The 19,159-nt window shown below is 47.7% G+C and overlaps 1 protein-coding gene and 1 long non-coding RNA gene across 2 annotated transcripts in view; both read left to right on the top strand.

Moving 5' to 3' along the window:
• LOC144176008 (ras-related protein Rab-14) overlaps positions 1 to 170 on the top strand; it is a 44,505-nt gene extending 44,335 nt beyond the window's left edge. The window contains exon 8 of the mRNA XM_077705104.1: positions 6 to 170. The gene's annotated coding sequence lies outside the window, so the exon portion shown is untranslated. The remainder of the gene's footprint in view (positions 1 to 5) is intronic.
• A 9,759-nt stretch (positions 171 to 9,929) lies between these two features.
• LOC144163761 (uncharacterized) lies at positions 9,930 to 18,206 on the top strand. The gene is made up of 2 exons (XR_013320969.1): positions 9,930 to 10,230; positions 18,035 to 18,206. It is a non-coding gene; the product is annotated as an uncharacterized LOC144163761 (long non-coding RNA).
• The last annotated feature ends 953 nt before the right edge of the window (positions 18,207 to 19,159 follow it).

Raw genomic sequence — 19,159 nt, 5'->3', positions numbered from 1 at the left:
TGCAGAGTGTTTGTGCCGGGCACAGGAGGCGGCGGACGAGCCTACGGGACTACAACCACTACCCCGGCGGGAAGCAGGAGGAGCCTCCCACAGGGCTGCACATGACGGGTCTGCGACCGGAGGGATGGCGGGTTTTCTTTCTTTCTTTCTTTCTTTTTTTTTTTTTTTTTTTTTTAATCACCCTCGACCCTTGCTTTTTTTTCTCTTTCTCCTTTCTTCCTTCCCTCGGTGCTAGCAGAAATAAATGAGATTCTTTGCGTGTGCTCACCACCCTGCCGCCCATCTCCATGAGCTGGAACTTGGTGGAGAAGCATGCCTAGCGTATTTCTACTGCCCTCCCCCCTCCCTCCCCTCTGCTCCTCCTTGTGCCCCTCTTTTCGGCCTCCGCACCAACTGCACACCTAGAGGAGCTGTGTGGTTGTCTCTCACTGGCCGTGTGCGCTTTCTTCCCCCGTGTAACCTACCGAGGCTGCGGGAGAGCTTGGGAGGAGGCGTGCAGTGTTGTTGTGCCAGTGCCCTTGTTCTGTGTGCATGGCCTCTGTTCAAACATTCCCTGCTTGCATGTGGGAAGCTCGTCTGAGTGGACCGCGGCAGGCACTGCACCCTTCGGAGCCCCGCCACAGAACGGGTGCCCACCCCAGCAGCGGGTGGGGCCCCGAACTGTGGCACGGTGTGAGGCGCCTTTTCTCTCCCTATCCAGCCCTGTCGCAGTGCTGGGTGGCAAGTGTTCTGAGTTAGTTGCTTGCTTTCAGATTTGGCTCGAGGTAATGTGCACCAACCCATCGTCTCTGGTCCCTCGTGCACCTTTCGTGCTGCTGTGCGCGTGTATGTATGAGTGATTCATTTGACTGTACATGAAGCCCACTGCTTGTGGGTGGCCAGTTGGGATGTGATAGCTGTGCGCTGCAGTTTCTTCCTCCGAGTATTATGTGTGGCGCCGTCTCCTTTTTTTATGCGGGACCGAGTGTCCGAGCCACACGACTGGACGCTCCTGTTGCCACCATGTTGGTTTTGTATAGTCTGTCATCTTAACCAAGGACTGCTGGCACGGCAGCGAAGGAAAGTGTGCCCGTTACTGTGTAGCCACCGATTACTTGCAGCCTGGGGGTGAGGGTGCGTGACACCTTTTGTGACCCTGGTATTGTTGCATTGTACGTAGGCTGTTTGGCGAATCCCCCACCCCCTCCCCCCACAGAGGCCAGGTGCGGTGGACGAGAAATGATAGTACTTGAATTTTCAAGGCAGATTTTGATTGTGTTTTCCTTGAATGTAATTCCTCCTTATAGCTGAACACTGGTTGGCACACACTGCAGGCGACATTGCTAATAAAACGATGGAATGGCCAGCGTCCTGTGTGCTCCTTGTGTGCCCTTCCTCCTGCCAGCAGGCAGGCGAGTGGTTCGCTCCTGCCGCAAGGCCCAGTGGTTGGGCATGCGAGCAGTGCCTCTGCCAGCCGAAGCTGAAAGGAGACACGGCAAAGGGCACTAAGCAGATAAGCTCTATTTTGAACAGCATACTTGTCCACTTAATATTTTTAGCCTCGCCCGAGCAAAGGAATTGCTGTCTGGCCCAGATAATGCAGAGCTGCCCAACTAGGTGGCAGCAGTAGGGGCAGATACAGCAGGCACCATAGAGGAGTGCTTTCAGGACTCTGGTGAACATGGTGGGCTTGGAACCCCCAGGAGGCTTTTCTCCAATTTCAAGCATTCCCAAGTTCCCTGTTGCACCGAAAAAAGTGGCCTCTCCTTGACGTAACTTAATTCTTTGTGGAAGCTACGTGCACAGTGACGGCTGCAGATCTGGCACGTGATGTTCCATTCTTAGAAGCTGACAGAATAAAACTAGCGAAGCTTTCGAAGTTTAGCATTACACAGCTGACATATGGAAGTATATGGACAGGATTGAGCATGCTGTAAAGAACGGAGGCAGCATGAAAGCAGTGGAGACGTCTAGGGATGGGGGAAAAAATCTGATGTATGCACTTCACACGCAAGGCATTGTCGTCACAAGTAGGGATAAAATAGCTATAGTAGCAGAGGAGTTTCATTGTAGATTTGTACAGTTGCCACGCCGTCCGCGGAGAAAGTAGTTCAGGGGAGATAGACATCCCACCAGTAACGACTCAAGAAGTAAGGAAGGCTTTGAAAGAAATGAAAGGGGGCAAAGCACCTGGTGAGGATCAGATAGCAGCAGACCTCTTGAAGGATGGCAGGGAAATTGTATTAGATAAACTGGCAAACCTGTATACGCAATGCCTAACGACCGCAAGTGGACCGAAATCTTGGAAGAATGCTATCATCATCCTAATCCATATGAAAGGTGACAGGAAGTACTTGAAAAATTACACGCCGATTAGCTTACTGTCAGTCGTCTACAAGGTACTTGCCAAGGCAATTGCTAAGAGGGTTTATGCCACCTTAGACAAGGCAATTGCTAAGAGGGTTTATGCCACCTTAGATTTCAGTCAATTTAATGAACAAGCAGGGCTTCACAAAGGACATTCAATGATATATTCACAGGATCAATCAGGTGATAGAGAAATGCGTGGAGTATACTCGGCCTTCACATATTATGTAACTTTGAGAGGATATCTACAATGGGCCCACAGCTACCATCGTCCTTCGAAGGCAAGGAGACAATCTCTAAGGCAGCAGTCCATCCTCCTCCGACATACAGACTAACACATTACTCACTAAACGTCTCGCACATCGCTTTTGAAATTTACCCAGCACCCCTACTTGCTCGTTCTTCGGAGGTTACCCAAACATATTACACACCCAAAGTTGACCGGAATCCCGAATCCAACTCTAGAATCCTGGGAGGCAAGTCTGGCTGACCCCAGCGCTGCAACACAGCTCCTGCTGACGTCCAGAGCGGAGGAAGCCATGGCCACGGCTTCCCAAGACGGCGCCCTGGACTAAGGGTGCTTAGGAAAATAAACTTTGCTTCCTTCCTTCCTTCCAATGTTATTCACTGCATGTTTGCAAAAGGTATTCAGAACACTGGATTGGAAACAGGTGGACATAAGGCATGAATGAATGAATGAATTTATTGTAAACAAGGAAAGGAAAGACCACCAGCTGGCGTTGGCTGTCTCACCTAAGGGGGGACACCGGAATGCCTGCTGGTGTGGGTGTGTGGGGAATGGTGAAAACAGTTGTACAGGAAAGGGAGGGTAGAGAGAAGGAGAGGATACATATATACAAATATACAGGACATATATGTACAATATATACAAGGTAAACACGAAGACAAAAAACGAAAAAAAAGCACACACACAGTTTAGTTTATGTGGAGAGAAAGCGGAGAGCCGGGAGGAGACCTGAGCTAGCATACCTCGGCAAAGTTGGCGCGACTCACTCAAACTCAATTTTTTTTTTCGAATCACCACTCGCTCAAACTCAGACTCGATGCTGAGCTGCACATCTACGCTCACTCAAACTCAAACTCGCATTGAGCGCAAAACTCGGAACTCACTCGGACTCAAAATGTACTCAGAACTCAAAATGTACTCAAACTGAAAATGGACTCAAAACTCAAAATCTACTCAAACTCAAAGTGAACTCAAAACTCAAAATCTACTCAAACTCAAAATGTACTCAAAACTCAAAATGTACTCAAACTCAAAATGGACTCAAAACTCAAAATGAACTCGGAACTCAAATGGCCTCAGAACTCTCTCATGCTAGTAATTTACTCAGGGTCAGATGGACTCTGATTTCATTAGCAGTCAGTGTTTTCAAATTCACGCGTGGTAAAAATATTACGGGTGCAAATTCGTGAGCTCAAACTCTTGCATTCGCCACGACATGACACCGTAGCTCCTTTGAGGTCGGAAACAATTTTCGTTGCAGATTTATATGGAGAGTAGGGCTGGTTGGAAGCAATTGTACGTATATATTGGATACCAAACTCTTGATGTAGGCTCCGTGTTCGTGTTCATGACAGAGGTGGTCCAGGCTCGATGGTGTACGTGCTGGTTACCCAGGTCGAAACAAGCAAGATTGGGTGAGGGGACGTGCGCTCACTGCTCCGTTCATTTATGTCGAAGCTGTTTAGGGTTACGGTTCCGTGCATTCTTGCTCTGCGTCCTGAAAAAACTCCTTGTGTCAAAGTAAACTGTCCCCGCGAATCTCTGAAGCGTGAGGCGTTCATGGAAATACCTTTGATGTTTTATTGCGTAGCATTCTTTGCCGAGTACACCCACAGAACAGGGAGGATCTGGAGTTGATGCCGGTACTGGCCAACGTTACTAGTAACGTTGGTACTGGCGACATGCAGCGACATGCAGCGCCCCTAGCGGCCGACGCCTCTGGGTAGTACAAAAGCAGACGACCCTCGCCGCCCTCCATGTGTTTTCAATTACAAGCCAGGTAGCCAGGGTGAAAGTTGGTTGTGGCGCTTTGTGGCGTGTTTAAATGACTGCATACTGTATAAATAGCACTTAAAGTAGCTGCAGAGGCTAAACAAAATAATATCCGGTAAAAGAAGCCGATTTGTCGGCTTTCTTTTGAGCGAGCTGTCGCGGTGGTCGCGGCGTGGGACAGTAGAGGCATTTTTTTTACCTGAACTGGCTGCACTGGGGCAAACAGTGTAGCATATGTTCATTTTTTTTACTAATTGATATCCTCAGTAGCACTTTGCACTGGTCTGCACGACACTGCACTAATCTGCACCAGTTCAGGTAAAAAAAATGCCCCTAGTATCGCCAGGTCGGGTGGTTTAACTAAGGTGGCTAGAATGAGAAGGTGTGAAATTCGCGGAGCAGCGCCCTTGCCCGCCGGTGTCCCATTTCGCGGGTCTGCCGCTAGGGGAGCATTGGGCGCCTCGGTGACAGGCACGGTAAGACGAGGCCACGAGGCGCGCGCCGGAGCAGTCGACGGGCTAGCTCGCGGTCGTCTCCATGCGCGTGCATGGTGATGGTAAAAACGCGTAGCCAAAATTTTTTTTCGAGGGTGGCTAAGGTTGTTCTCATGCCCTCTCCCCTCCCGTTCGGAAGCAAAAAAAAAAGCGCGGGTGTTTGCAAGCGCCCTTGAAGGCTATGAACACATATACAAGAAACATGATTGCGCAATTGTAGAGGGGCCTCTATTTTCATTTGTTCCTGTCATTTTAATTCTACCGTGCAGTTAACACACAGAAAGCTACGTTTTAGTGCTGGCCTATACTTCACCCCCCTTTGTTGCATTGCTTCGGTTGAACGATGGCAGGAATTTCTGTGGCAGGAATGGAGCCGAGTGAGTTACCAGCCGAGCTAGTTCTTCAAAATTGAGGAAAGTTGCATTTTGTCATCACTTCGCCCTTTTGAGGTCTCTTTCATGATATTGGTGTTGACTATGGCTGTACTTATTGCCAGGTTAAGTTACCTTAGTTTAACTGTTTGACGACAGTTACAGTTTTTTTCTTCTTGCGTGCGGTCGACAAAGGAAAGTTTACGAGTAGCATAAACACGGAACGCTGCTCATCCTGGGGTAACTGCAAAAGGTTGCTTCATCGGGAGCATGCAAGCGAACGCAAGAATTGCGCAGCCGACTCAGCTGACACTGCTGGCCTGGCACCGCCTTTGAAACGAGTGGAAATTTTGTTTCGTATTTTCGCAAACTAAATTGTTTTCGCGTAACGTTTTACGGCGCACGATTTACAAACGGCAGGGTTACATGTATACTAGCGAGTAGGTGAGGCTATAGCGCCAATTAAATAAACAAATTAAGCGCTAGACGCAAAACACGCACCAAATCACAAGGAGGAGAGTTATCAGCCTGCGCTTACGGCGCGTACAAAAAGCGCGTGCTTTTCATCGTAAACAATGAAAAGCACAGCCGACCTAAACATGAGTGCCGGCACGGCCGCTTTGCACGGCCGGCATGGTACTTCTTACTAGTTTCGGCGATCAACAACGACGACCAAATCCAAGAAATAATAACAAAAAACAGGTGACGTCACTTCCGTGGGGCGCTCCAGCCAGCCGCGATCGGGCGAGGCTGGAGCACCCCGTGGGAAAGGATCCCCGGGGTGCAGCAGCCTTTGCCAATTAAAATTATTTCCCCCAGTTTGTTTGAAAATTGCTTGTTGTTACCGGGCTATATAAAACGCTGGCTTTCATATGAGCTGAACATATACGCGACAAAAATCGGTTGTCTTAATTTAGTCCCTCAACTCGGATTTCTTTTTAATTCTGCCCTGCCGCTACCCCTGGCTGGGATGTTATTTTATCGACTTCCCTGCTTTTTTTCCACCAATACTCTAGCCGCTGCTTAGTAATACCTACTGCTGACCAGTTAATGCTTCCATCAATTGCGAAGCCCAGTTCCTCAGGAAGTAGGACTTTCCCCCCAATTCTATCCGGCTGAATCTTTTGGCATCCTATTAGCTATGTGGTCGATTGTTTCTTTATCCCTGCCACATACAACACATGTCTCATCCTGGGACGAATATTTGCATAGGTTCGAGTTCTCAAGCAGCCAGCCCGCGCCTCAAGCTCAGCAACGCACTACCTTTATCGTTGTCATAAAAGTTCTCTTTCCGGATCTCTTTTTTGCTTGCTTTGTAGATTCCCAGCGATCCCTACTTTTCCATCCTCTCTTTCCACATGAGCGTCTCTGTTTCCTTCACTTGCTTTTTAACTGCCCCCCCCCCCCCCCCCCCCTTGTTTATTTGCCGCGGTCAAGGTATATTTAGTCGCCAGTTTTCGCGTCCTCTTCCGCCATTGGGTGTCCACACTTTTAAGATATGTACCTGTGCACTCTGGCTGCCCAGTTCTTCTCATCTAAATGACTAAGCCGCTCCTCAAAACGTATCTTACTTTGCGCTTCCCTCGCCTCAAATGAAGCCCAACCCATCGCCTTGTACCGCCTCATTTGTAGTCTTACTGTGAGCTCCCAGTGCTAATCTGCCGACTGCCTTTTGGTTAACCTCCAGTCCCGACAGGATATCGGGCTTTAAGCATAATACGGCATTAGAGAACGTGAGCGCCGGCACCATTACCCCTTTCCAGATGCCTCGCACTACCTCGTACTTGTATATATATCCTAGTGAAAATCTTTCAGCTGGTCTTAACTGGGATCACCTGGTCCCAGTGGGGAATTAACTGGTCCCAGGTGGGAATTAACTGGTCCCAGTGGGGAACTAACTGGTCCCAGTTGGGATGCAATTGGTCCCAGTTGGTAGGCGACTGGTCCCAGTTGGGAAGCTGAAAGGGGGCAATTGGTCCCAGTTGGGAGGCGACTAGTCCTAGTTGGGAAGTTGAAATGGGACAAGTGGTCCCAGTTGGGAGGCATGGTCCCAACTGGGAATCTGAAAGGGGCCAACTTGTCCCAGTTGGGCTTAAGCTGGTCTCATGTGGTAGGCATGCTGATCGTAGAATCAATGTATAGTGTTACAGATCATTGTTTCCTCTGAATTTGCGCAAGCTTTTACAAAGCAGCTTTTAACCCGAGGTACCCTTAATTAACAAAATCAGACGTCGCAAAATTGCCGTTCTCGCGCACCGGCGGGTGGCCCGAACTCTCTCACCGTTTCCTGCCATTGCATATTATTTTCTCCTCCCTCGGCTTTGTAAATTATCATCCCTCTTAACTTCTCCTCCTGTCCACTTTTCTTCCAGCACAACTCCGCAACACCCAGTCGACGCGTATGATGTAGGGGCGCGCTGGCGATCGAGACGGCCGTCCTAGGGCCGCGAAAAAAACGGTCGCGACGGCGAAGGACGGTCTCGCGAGCACGGTAGCCGAGAGGCGCGCTGCAGGGAATTAGAGTTTCGGATAGGGGGGAGATTTCACGACGCCTGCGACGCGCCAGAAAATTTTTTTTCTTGATGTGCGGGAAAACAAATTAGGCAAGAGCGCTTTTACCGGGCATACAAGCAAATACAAGCATAATCGCGAGGAACGCCAGCTGGAAACAGGTAGCAGACAGAAGTGCAGATGTCGCGGCCACAATTGCCGTGGCAGAAAAACCCCGTCATTAACACTGCCTTCAACGTGTGATTTTTATGAACTACGTTTATGAGCATGGAGGAAAACCTTTTCTTTCCGTCATGTTTATGAGCCACAGTAGCGCCAGAGTCCTTCAATGCTTTTCTGGTCACGAAACTTCTCCGTAACGCTATGGGAGAGCTTCATATGGGGACCGACGCTCCCGCGCGGTGGCGCTACGAGTCTGGTGAAGGCGGCTTGTACGGCGGTGGCCGTATTTGCAGTGCGTTGGAGCGCAAGCTTGCTGGTGTTTGTTGTGTGATATAGCTTTCTAAACTCATCACGAAGGGCAAACTATGTGAACTACCATGCCTCTGACGTGCTGTGTACCTGGTTGCCACTCTGGCTATCGGAATACAACGGAAAAGGCTTCGTTGTTCTGCCTTCCAAGCGACCGCGAACAACGTACGCGACAGGTGGAAGCGAGCCATTCCACGACAGGAGACGGACGCTTTCAGCTTCGAGTCGAAGACCGTTCGTGTGTTCGGGAAATATTTCGACGGAGCGGACATTATTCGAGCCGATGAGTTCAAAATAAGTGGACAATCTGTGCTTCTGCAGCGCGAGAAGCGCAAGCGCCGCGTCGCCCCGGATATTTGAAAACCTGCCGGCGTATCTTACGAAGCCCAAGCCACGATCGCGCTCACAACGAGAAAAACCGTCTGCTAAACGTCGTCGCGTTTCGTCGCCGCACAAAGATCGGACTGCAGCTACTGTGATTTTGGTTATCCAACCAGATATTTTGAATTTGGAAAGCGGAGCATGGCTATCTTTGCCTGGATATATATTTTTTTATTTGCCCGCCGCGCTTGCCCAGGGCCTAAGGCGTTGTGCAGATAAGCCAAGGACGCGGGTTCCCAGCCGCTTTTCTGATGGAGGGGAAAAGAGAAAACGCTTGTGTGTTCGAGATTTCGGCGCAAGTTAAAGATACCGGAGTGGTTAAAATTAATCCGGAGCGCTACACTACGGCGCGCGCCCCATTGCCTGTGTAGCGTCGGCACGTTAAACATCATAATCAATCAATCAATGTTTTTTAACTTGCCGTTTGGGTGGGAGGGGCGTGACAGGCACTGAGCGGGCGAGTTTTTATCTGTTGACACCCTATGCCTATGAGAAGAGCCAAGAAAGTAGCTCAAAACTGTAGCATTTACTCCTACCCTGGCCCCTCCGCGCGCCCATTAGTCTGCTTCCATTTCGTGAGCTTTTTTTTTTCCTGCTGTCCACGCTAAATTTCCGAATCTCGATTATTGTTTTACATTATTAGCGCGCTATAACATAGCGCAAACACAGCGCTAACCCAACGTGCTGTACGTTTGCACACCTATTTGCTCAGCGCAGCTTGTCGCGCCCAGGGCTGAATACAGATTTAATTCTGGCGCCAGTTCACTCAAATCGTGCAGGCGGTTGCAAAGGCTAGTCAAAAATTGAAAACGCGAGATGTCCGCCTTTTCGAAGCGAGAACGTAGCGGTGCTTGCCGGAACGAATGAACACTGCAACATATGCGCCTCAGTAACACCCGTGGTCTTGCCTCAGTTTCACAGCTGAGCTACGGGACAACAACTGACTCAAAAACAACAACTGACTGGCTCAAAAACTGACTCAGAAACTTCGCTCGCATTTTTACTGGTGGAAATCAAGAGCAGATAAATGTAGGCGCGTGCCGACGGAGAAACAGCCGGCCAGCAAGCGTCGTCGACCGCCGGCGAAGCCTTCACGTTAACACGGGCGATCCTAGCGGCAGCTTTTGTCCCTGAATGAAACTTCGGCCGGAGTTTCGTGACCAGAAAAGCATTGAAGGACTCTGGTAGCGCCCATTTTGATACGCCACTACGATGTTAAGTTAGCCGTTTTAGAGGCGTTCAATCATCGTGTATCCAAGTAACAAACTGGTGTACAATTTATATTTTAAACAAACCTAAAAAATATTGCATTCTGTAATTTTTGACATTTTGTTGGGATAATTAAATGTTAAATGACATATTTATTCCAAATTTTAGTCGCGCGGTTTCTGCAGTTTCGTACAAAGGCAAATGGCGCCGTACAGGTAAAACGTGATCGCAGTAATCGTGGTAACGCTACTGTTCTCTGATAGCCTACGTTTAAATATTTCGTGGGAGCACTATAGATTATATGCATATATCAAGCAAGTTGTGCTTGAGGTCTCAAGGATTTTTCCCCAGCAAGGTGCAGCTATCGCAAGTTGAATAAGACTGAGGGACAAAGGATTTTGCCTCGGCTGGACTCTTGACAGTGCAGGTACAGGTCCGCGCAGAAGTAAACGGAGCACGGGAGCGGTGGCCGAACTGCATCGCTGCGCCGCGTATGGGCGCCGACGGGAACCATGGAGCGCCGGTCAAAGAGTGTGTTCGCACCGCCCCCGCCGCCCTATCTGATATGTTTAATCGCCGCTCTGCTGGCGTGTCATGCTCGGCGAGACGTTCTTCAAAAGGCAGCGCTAGGCTATAAAGGGGCGTTGGTTGCATTGCCGCTCGCAGGCATCAGCGGCGACCTAATCCGCTGCTCATGAGCTGGACGAAGCTGCGCGCGCCCGGAAACGTGCCTTGTTGCGTACTGTAAAGGGCGGCATAAAACTATAGGCCGCTGCGGTTTGTCATAGCATGTCATTGCGATATAATTAATTGTAAGCCGGCAATAAAATTGTCATGTACAATATAGAAAGCACATTCACAGACATTTTCATTGTTCGTGAAAAAAATCTCGCTTACGAGATTTCTTTTTAATTTTGGGTTTCTCCCATGTTATTGCTGCCGGTCAGTCCAGGTCTGCACTGAAGAAAGGTAAATACAAAAAAGTCCATGCGGTGGAAATTCTGCATTAGAGAACACCGTAAAGAATGGGAATTAACAACCATTGCCTGCTATTACAGCGGGCCCCATAGGGCGCATATTTTGTTGTTTCAATAACCTTTTCCATCCGGTTGACGAGGATAGTCGCCGTAAGATTTCGTACCAAATTAACCTATTAAAAGTATGGTCGCCATCGGTTATGACGACTATACTCGTCATCGGTCATTTTTGGGCCTTGACGGCGCTTTTCTGCAAGACTTTCAAGTCTTGCGGTGAAGCCATCTTTCAATTCAATACGGAGTTTAATTTAAATCTGCAACACTTTCTTAACTAATATAAGGTGCTCGTTAAAAATAAGAACGTCGGTTTTAATGCCACCACAAAATATGCGCCCTATGAGGCCCACTGTACCCAGGTAGCACAAAAGAGCTTAAAGACTTCTACTACCGCGATTTTTCAGGACGAAAGAAACGGCTTGCAAACATCCCAGACAATCCGATCACGCATTCGCGACGTTTTCGAAAGGTCTTAAATCACGTCTAATGTCCAGCGGGTATTACTATTTCTAGACGATTTATTTACTCTCTTTAAAACATCCTCGAAAATCGGTTTAGAAGTGGGATTTTACAAGAGCTGTATAAGTCTGTTAATGTAACTTTTCAATCCGCATTTTAGACGGTTAGAAGACGTTCTGATAATTCTGGTCTAGAAAAGGGCTTTAGAAAGATGCTAAGAATCCCTTTCTTGGGATATTTAGAGCCGCTTTTTAGACGTTATAAATACGGCTTTATGAACCCCCCTCCCATTCCCCCTCCCCCGGAGGTGATGCTGGGGGCGAATGCAGCGGCTTTGCTGCATGCATTCGCAATTAAAAGCCATTTGGCTCGAGCAAACATTTTATTGAGACCAAGTCATGGGGGTAATGTACTGAGGAGAAAAATACCGTTAGAATTCAGATCACAATGCGGTGAAAGCGTCCTTTCCAGCTGCCAGAAGCATCTTATATAAAAACATTACAGTGGTCATACGAAAGAAAGAATTCTAGCTGTGCAAATAAAACATTGAACAAAAAAAGAGCAATGCAAGAAACTTGTAGCAACAAGTCCAGAACTCTACACTTTCTTATTTTCAAAGAAAGAATGGAGGGCAAACAGAACTCTGAAAACAAAAACAAAAGAAATCAATGCAAGAAACTTGTAAAATCAGGTCCATAACTGTGTGAACTTGCTTATGAGTATTGGAAGGTGCGAATGAAGCACAAATAAAACACTACAAAAAAGGCACACGCAAGAAACTCTCACCATCACGTCCACAACTTGTACAGTTGTGTATGATTATTTGGAAGCAAGTATGCAACACAAAAAAAAACTTTCACGAAAAAATATAAATAGAAGAAAATCGTACCACCAGGTCCACAACTTTGTACAATTGTTTTTAAACTGAAACAATAAGATGCAAGCGCTTGTTCTGCAAAAAATTATACCAACTTAGGAAAGTGAAACAATTGAACTGCGTTTATCTGATAGATCACATTGTAAAAATGTACCACGAAATTACTAGGCAGAATACCAGTGGTCGCCTGGAGCCAGCAGTGTTAAATACTTCCTTCCAAATAAAAACCCACGTGCAGTATGACTTAACAAAGCATCACCAGCGGGAGTGAACATATCTTAAATGCAAAAGCTTTTTTTCAATACACATGGTTCATACATGGTTGAAAAAAAAAACAATGCACAATTTTTCTAAACAAATAAAAAGCCATGTGCAGTATGACTAACAAAGCATCACCAGCGGGAGTGAACATATCTTAAATGCAAAAGCTTTTCTTCAATACACATGGTTCATACATGGTTGAAAAAAAAAAACAATGCACAATTTTTCTAAACAAATAAAAAGCCATGTGCAGCCCGACTAGCAAATATCACCAGTAGTAGTGAACCTATCTTAAATGCCAAAACTTTTCATCAATAGGCATGGTTCATACATGCTTGAAAAAAAAATACCCTCAACCACCACAACAGATAATGGGGTCCTCTTCTCTGCACTGATTAGGGGAAAATCCTCTGTGACCTTTCTGTCGACGACGCCTTTCCCATTTCTTGCACTTTCCTTAGCTGCGCTGTACTGGTCGTACCTCCAGCTGTTCAGGTTGTCTGGATGAACTTCAGAAAAAAAGCCAATAAAGACGCCTAGATGTGTAATCCGTTTAAAATACCGTGTTATGCGTTAGTCAATGTGGGTCTTACGTTCGCGCCTTTGCATTCTTGAGCTGGATAATGATGACTGTCTTCATTTCTGCGTCCATGGCTCCTCGTGTTTGCATATTTGCTCTCACACCCTCCTAGAAAGAATTGTACACGCACGCATAATTCAGAGAACATCCCTTTTTTACTGCCTCTTGTACGTTACCAGATAAATTTAACTAAACTGAGCAGTTGCAATAAGGTAATAAAAAGTTGAACCAGGGCAAGCTGAAGCAGCAAGCATGGTGCTATTTTATTTAACACTGCAGGCTTGACAGCCCAAACTACCTATTGACTAACCTCTGACGAGGCGGCACAAGCCTTGTTTTTCTGGCCCGAGTAGCTGAAGTTCGCCGTCAATTCGTCTACAAATAAGAACCGCAACTGAGCCCCACAGCATGGCCAGCGGATATGCCACCTAAGCCTGCAAGTCGCTTGATATGAAAATAAACAGCAAGTGAGGCGGGAACTTCAAACACCTTTAGAATGGCGCCAGGCTGCGTTCGAGGTCCTTGTTTTCCTGAAGGCTGTCCTCCAGTCTTCCTAAATCTTCAGCACACTTCAGGGAAAGCTCCAGTCGTCCATGTTCAATTGAGGCCTCTCGAACCATCGGTTCAGAAGATTTAAAGTTTGCTCATTTTGCTGCCGTACGTAAGCAAGCTCCTTCATGATGAGCTTTCTGTCAGCTGCATTGGTAAAACAATACAAAGACGCGCAATGCAGACCAGTTGCAGATGTACGGAGAGGGACAGCTACTTTATGTTCTATGGCCTAGGTCTCGCTCCAGTGAAACAGTCAAAACATATCAGTATAAATGACAGCACAACTCTGCTCACGGCTACCCTAAACGGCTACCCCAGCGCGACCTAAACAAAGACACAGTGGTGCATATTCAGTGCCACTGTAGACGTAGGGAGTTCAACTCTTACCCGTGCAGGCTATGCCTCAGCAATGAAACAAAATTCCACCAATGGGCTTTAACGAGCAGTAATCCTCACCACTGGCGGCAACGCATTAAAGTTTATCCTTTACTCAAGAACATGCATCCCACACTTCACTGAGGTCAATGTATCGCTCGTAGCCAAGCCCACCAAAGGGCATATGGAAAACACAATGACATCGCGTACACGGATGCAAGTTCGTACCCCACCCAGTCTCGGCACCTGGAAGTGGTGACTACACAACATAAGTTCATTACTTGCGCCTCCCTTAACACCCCCTCCTCCTGGGTCGCCGAGAACTCACTGTTCCTCTGGCAATCACCCAAACTACGTCACCGATCATACTCACGGATTCCCAGGCTGCCTGTTGTAGCTTCTTGTTGGGTAAAGTGGTCCCAAAAGCCCTCCAGCTACTGAGCCATGATCACTCCATCCACTCGAACATTGGTTTTCTTTGGACTCTAGCTCATTCCTCACTGGTGGGCAGCGACTATGCCCACCGGCAGGCCCACGACCATTTTTGCAAGGCTACCGAGGGCGATTTGGACACTCCACCCCTGGTCACCTTTTAAGACATCAATCAGGCAGCATTACCGCACCCTTAGGCAATCCCTCCCCTCTTCCTTCTAACCTACTCAAACACGAATAAACTACTCTCAGTAGAATTCACACAAACACTTTCCCTCACCCGACCTGGCTGCACCACCTTTATCCAAGTAAATACCCCTTAGAATGTAAAATTTGTTCTCAACCAGGCACCCTAACCCACATCATCGTCATCAGACGGGCTCACAAGCCAACCCTTCCACTTCCTTCCTCCTCTCCCCACGATGACGGCACAGCCTACACTTCATTACTCTTCACGAATCGTACAATCGTAAAGGCTGCAAACAGGCACAATGCATTAAGTTCGCTTGCAACCAGGCAGCCTTAAAGTTTTTCACATTTAGGTAAACTGGCGTTTACTCAAACTTGTGCGGGAACTAGCCTCCAGTTTTGAAATTAAAGACAAAAGCGATCCAGTGAGTGATAATGATGAAAGATTTTTATCAGCTGTAAAGGGACAGTTCAGACAATAAGGAAAAGGTCAACGCTGGCATGCCTGGAAAAATTAAGGGAGTCGATATTCGGCCACTGTCCGGTTGCGATCTCACCGGCAGTTTTCTGTCGCGAGCTGCCTATTTGCCAGCTGCTTTGCTTAGCCACGGCACAGAGATCTTCCGTCAGGTGAAGGGTGCAGGCCTTTTGCGCTAGGATAATTATTTGCCGGCAGTTTGGTTTAAGTAAAGGTCCTATTCTAGGTCCATTTTAAATGCGTTGTGAAGGCGCAAACGACCGAAATAACCCACGCGGTCGTACTGTCACGGAAGTTGTCCTTCGCAAGCAAAGAGTGCCGGCATTTCGTGTCAAAATAATTATTTGCCGTGAGAGCACGGCCGGGTGGCTTATTTCGGTTATTTGCGCCGCCACAGCGCGTTAAAATTGGGCCTAGAATATGACCTTTAGTTAAACCAAGCTGCAGGCAAATAATTACCCTAACGTAAAAGGTCTGCACCCTTCACCTGACGGAACATTGATGCGCCGCGGCTGAGGCAAGCAGCCGGCAAATAATTAGTCAGCTCCTACAGAAAATTATCAAGAAATCTGCCGGCTAATAACAGCTTACAGCGCGGAAGACCGGCACTCTTCGCTCCACGGCAGCTTGCGAAAGAAAACTGGCCAGAATTGATGCTTCAAGCTGATATATTTTAAAATTTGCTTAAAATATGCAAAACTAACCATCGCGCGACATTTTTGCAATACTTTAATTTAACATTGCCGAAAGAGCCTTATCTCTAACCAGGGTTTAACATATTGCGACGCTTACCACGTCTATCATGTATATATGGCTGGGGCGACATGTCGCGATGGCAACAGTCGGGTCGGTTTCGAAACAGACCGCAATTTGAACCTGCGTAGATTTTAATTGCGGCAATGCGTGGATATCAATTGCTGCGAAAAAAAAAAAATAAACAGGCGCCAGTAAAATTGCAGCGCCGCTTCGAGCAGAGGCACCCGTGCTGGAGGCGGTTTGCAGAGCTTTATCGGCATCAAAACACGGATATCTCAGGCGCTGCGGCTGGCTAAACGTTCACCCACGACGCCCTGTCAGGTAGGCACTGCGTCATGGCATGGGACGATAGAATTCTCATAAGGAGTGAAACAAACCCACTTGTTCGTCTACGGCCCTCCTGGGTTAGTGCACAAAAGATGCCGCCAAATTTTGACGCCGCTTTTCCCAAAAATTACGGTAAAAGCGCAGCTCAGCGTTTCCGACCAAGGATGCCAATTAAGATGGAACACAGGTTGTCGCGCAAGTAAACCAAAACATTTAGTAAATGTTACAATGCGAACAATATATTCCAGGGGCAGCTGCTTAACCAAACACTTCTCGCTTGAAACTAACCACGGTATTACGTATAAAACACTCGTGTTTGACAACATCGCGAGACTGCACACATCAAGAGAACTTAACGGGCGCTTGTGGCTGGAAATAAAGTTTTTTTTCAGAATCACTGTCACAAATGCACCAGAAACATTTACGAGTCACAGCGCGGCGGTATCAACGGGCGGAACAAAATGTGACTTATGAAAAGGGCACAAATAGCAAATACTTACAAAAATGAGGGCTACACAAAGAAGCTCGAAGATCGGCGCCCAGCCGCTAACTGACCGTTGGCGCCAAAACGATTACTCTCAACCCAGCGCGCGCCCAAGCTCATGCGAACGCTGCGGAGGAGGTAGAGGCAGAGAGGAAAGCCACTGTTATCCCAGTCCATGGAGTCACGTCAGGCCATACCGTTGGCGCCAAACCCGATTACTCTCAAACCAGCGCGCACCCAAGCGCGGGACTTTACGGCCGTCTACAAGAAGGCTAGAGGAAGAACTGCTAAAAGCAGTTGTCAGAAATACGTTTTAAAGACGTCATAGTCTGAGGGATATTATCCTTGCAATGATTGACTTCTAGAAGCCATCTTTTCCTGTCTGAAATCCCTTTCTGACGTTTCCTCCATAAATACGACGTTTTCTAGACATTCTGTGCTACCTGGGTAATAGCAGGAAACGATTGTACTTATACTTTATGGTGTTCTGTAATACGGAATTTCCACCGCATGGACATTTGTTTATTTCCCTTTCTTCAGAGCAGACCTGGACTGACCGGCAGCAATAACTTGGGACAAACCCAAAATTAAAGAAGAAATCTCGTAAGCGAGATTTTTTTCCCTAACAACGAAAATGTCTGTGACTGTGCTTTCTATATTGTACATGGAAATTTTGTTGCCGGCTTACAATTAATTATATCGCAATGACAAGCTATGCCAAACCGCAGCGGCCTATAGTTTTATGCCGCCCTTTACAGCGCGCAACAAGGCACGTTTCCGGCGCGTGCAGCTTCGTCCAGCTCATGAGCAGCGGATTCGGTCCCCGCTGATGCCTGCGAGCGGCAATGCAACCAGCGCCCCTGTATAGCCCAGCGCTGCCTTTTGAAGAACGTCTCGCCAAGCATGACACGCCAGCAAAGCGGCGATTAAACACATCAGATAGGGCGGCGGGGGCGGTGCGAACACACTCTTTGACCGGCGCTCCATGGTTTCCGTCGGCGCCCATACGCGGCGCAGCGATGCAGTTCGGCCACCGCTCCCGTGCTCCGTTTACTTCTGCGCGGACCTGTACGTGTCTCTGTTTTTTTTTTGTCTTTTTTTGTGTGCGTGACTATCATGAACTGGCCATTTAATTGCTGCTTGAACTTTAGTTCTACAAATATACTGTGCTCAACAAACGTGTTTTCTACGCGCTTTCGTTCTTAATTGCACCGGCGACCGCTCATGAAGGAAGTTGACTTAAATTTTACTTTATTTTGATTTTATTTTCACAAACCACACGTCCTAGGTATGTTTTTTGACGCTGTGTCTAAAGGTACGTCGGACTTACGCCGATCCTAGAATCTAACGATACGTCGGACGTACGCTGACCCATAAAATCTGGTTGTCGTGCTGCATATCTAAATTGCCAAATTACACATTTTCAGAGACCGGAGCCTAGGGGGCGGATGCTGAGAACAAGTGCAAGCCATTCTTCCACCTCACCCTCGCCTGCTGATACGGGGACACCATCGAAGCAGAGTGAAAAAATCGTTGTGAGCCAAGGAAGCAATGAGGAGGAACTATATTGATGCAGTTTTAATAAATGACACCATAGAAGCTCTGCTGCCTTGTGCCATTTGTTGGTGCTACCTGGTTGCGCAGTCAAGTGCAGTTGGGAGAAACGTCCCGCTGCAGATGATTGTGGAACGGGGAGTGCCGGAGATCAGCTGCAAGTGGAGTAGGTGAGAATGGCCGCAACTGGTCCCAGAGTTGGGACCAGTTGCGGCCATTCCCAGCTATTCCACTTGCAGCTGGTCCCAACTGGTCCCAACTGGGATTTACTGCAACTGTTCCCAACTGGGAATTGTTCCATAACCCAGTTTAACTGGGACCAGTTGGGACCAGTTGGATTCCCAGTTGAACATTTTCACTAGGAGCTATGTTTCATTACTGCTGCATTCCGTCTCCCTTTCAGTTTGAGGTGTTCTTCATGGGCATTCAGGTAGCCTTTTCCTTTATTAAGCCAGATCCCCAAGTATTTGTACTTATTTGGTATGACTTCCTGTTGAATTCTTATTGGTGCTGTATGAGCTTCCTCGTTGAACACCATGACTCCAGATTTCTGTGGTTTAAATGTAGGCCTAGGTACGTTGCCTCATCCCCACAAATGTCGGCCAGTTTTTGAAGGTCTTCCGCATTATCTGCCAGCAACACTATATCGTCCGCGTACATCAATCCCGGAATCCGTTGCTCCACCAACTCTCCATTGCTTCGGTACGACAAGTCAAAGCCTAATCCACTCTCCTCCAATCGTCTTTCCATTCCTCTCATGTACAGTGTGAACAGCAATGGCGAAAGGGGACACCCCTGTTTTAAACCTCTTCGAATAATGTACACGGGCTCTGTGCCTGTACGTCCTTCCCATGTAATATGCGCCTTGTTATCCTCATATATTGCCCTTAACAGCCCCACAAATTCTGACCCAATCCCCTTTTCTTCCAGTATATGCCACAGCAATCCCCTATCTACGTTGTCATAGGCTCGCCCTTTATGTCCAGAAACAGTAGCCA

Source organism: Haemaphysalis longicornis, unplaced genomic scaffold, assembly GCF_048455015.1.
Source record: "Haemaphysalis longicornis isolate Haplotype H1 unplaced genomic scaffold, Haemaphysalis longicornis Haplotype H1 scaffold_1, whole genome shotgun sequence".
NCBI classification, from domain to species: domain Eukaryota; kingdom Metazoa; phylum Arthropoda; class Arachnida; order Ixodida; family Ixodidae; genus Haemaphysalis; species Haemaphysalis longicornis.
This window is presented reverse-complemented; position numbering and strand designations above follow the sequence as displayed.